Consider the following 2,277-nt stretch of genomic DNA (forward strand, 5'->3'; position numbering starts at 1 on the left):
TAGTCCCTGAAGTTGGGGAGAGAAAATTGCTTAATAGCGTAAGGATTTGGTGGTCTAAATCACAAACAACATTTGAATCAAGAAGACCTTTAACCTCCCTCTCAGAGTCACCTAATATCAATTTCTAAGCTTTTTATGGGGTTTTGTGCTAGAGGATCAGTTCTTGGCTTTCCTCATCCCTGGCCTAGTTTTCAGCTTTCTTGGGTTTGTCAAATCAGTTTTCATTCATCCATCAGTTTTTTGGTGTCCAGAAATGTTGTTGCTGTTGTCTCCTTTGCCATTCTTGTTATTCCTGTGAGTTTATGCCATTAAAAAAAACCTCTTTCCTGTCATTTTATTAAGAGTTTTAGAAAAGAGCAGAGGGCAGTGTGTATACTCAAACTGCCCTTCTTAAGGCAAAGTCTGATGGTGCCAAATCATACTTCAAAATTGCCCCCCAAAGGTGCAGCACTTTATACTTCTGGCAGCACAGCATGAAATAGCCACTTACTCTTACCAGTACTCCATATTCTTAAAATTTACCAATCTGGTTAAACTATCTCATTTACTTTAATTTGTATTTCCCTGGTTACTAGTGAGGTTCAGTGTTATTTTATATGTTTATATATTTGTTTTTCCCCTTCTATGAGTAACCTGTTCATACAATTTACCCCCAACCCGTCTTTTTTTTTTTTTTGGAAATGGAGTCTCACTCTTGTCACTCAGGCTGGAGTACAGTGACGTGATCTCAGCTCACTGCAACCTCTGCCTCCCGGGTTCAAGCGATTCTCCTGCCTCAGCCTCCCAAGAAGCTGGGACTACAGCATGCACCACCAGGCCTGGCTGATTTTTGTATTTTTAGTACAGATGGGGTTTCACCATGTTGGTCAGGCTGGTCTTAAACTCCTGACCTCATGATCCACCTGCCTCAGCCTCTCAAAGTGCTGGGATTACAGGCATGAGTCACCGTGCTTGGCCCAATTTACCCATTTTTTATAGTATGTAGTGAAGGGGATCAGAACATGCTGCCCCCAAATATGCCATTTTGGTATACTGAATATTTTGAACTGAAGGTAACTGAGAAAATGCAGATGCCCCCTTACTACCCAAAAGCAGGGCATACACTTCCCATGAGAGAGGTACCCTTCTCCACCATACCATAAAGAGGACATTCTTCTCACTGGAGATGAAGAGTTATGCCAAAATAAATCTGCATAAACAAACCTAAAGTAATCCTTATCTTCCATTGGTTTCTCCCATATATTTTCTGTTCACTTTCCCACAATTTACCACCCTTAGCCAAAACTCCACTTTCCTTTGTCTTGTCACATCTCCACAATTTGTCATTTTTTGTTGAAATGGTATATAAGTGCTCAGGCCTATCTGCTTCTATGGGTCATGAAGGCCTGTGTGTACACATAAAAATATTAACATTAAATAAAATTTGTATGCTTATGCTTTTCTCCTGTTAATCTGTCTTTTGTCAGTTTAATTCACAGCCACAGCTATAGAACTGAAGAGGGGAGAAGAAAAGTCTTTCCTCCCTTACAGTAGTTTATCTTTTGCTTACTGATTCGTAGGCATTCTTTATATTTGTTAAATTATGTTATACAAATTGTGATTTTTTAAAAATCACAACTTTATTTCATCTAAATTCTAAGACATTTAAAATTTTGATGTAATTTTGCTTTTTGTGTCTATGTAAGGCAGATCTTCCCCATTCCAACGTGTTAAATATGATTTTCTTTTAATACATGTGTGGTTCTGATTTTCACATTTAGGTCTTTAACCCATTTGGAATTTACTTTTATAATGGCAGGGGCCATTTTTCCCACATCAACAATGGTAACATTTATTGCACAGTCTATCTTTTACCCATTGATTTGAATTGTCATATTTCTTAATTACAAAAGGCTTATATGAGTATTTTTCTGTTTCTGGGTTCTCTATTCTTTCTCACAAATTTAGTGTCTTATTGACCATAAGCTTCTCAAAACTGCACTTTGTACTTGAAATATCCTTGCAAGAAATTAAATGGAAACTTGCTAATGTTATAAAAATATCAATTATAGATTGAAATAAAATGACTACTTTAATATTTATTACACAAATGCTTAGTTACACTTATCTGAAAATTATAATAGGACAATTGGTGCATGTCACATTCATATTACTATCCATATAAGAACAAATACAGTCATTTAGTCAACTATATCAGGATAACACACAAGGTTTTTGTTTGTTTTAGGCTTCCCAGTTGAAAGAAAACATCAAGTAAGGAAATGAATTTCCAATGAT

The sequence above is a fragment of the Mandrillus leucophaeus genome, unplaced genomic scaffold (genome assembly GCF_000951045.1).
Source record: "Mandrillus leucophaeus isolate KB7577 unplaced genomic scaffold, Mleu.le_1.0 Scaffold187, whole genome shotgun sequence".
NCBI lineage: Eukaryota > Metazoa > Chordata > Mammalia > Primates > Cercopithecidae > Mandrillus > Mandrillus leucophaeus.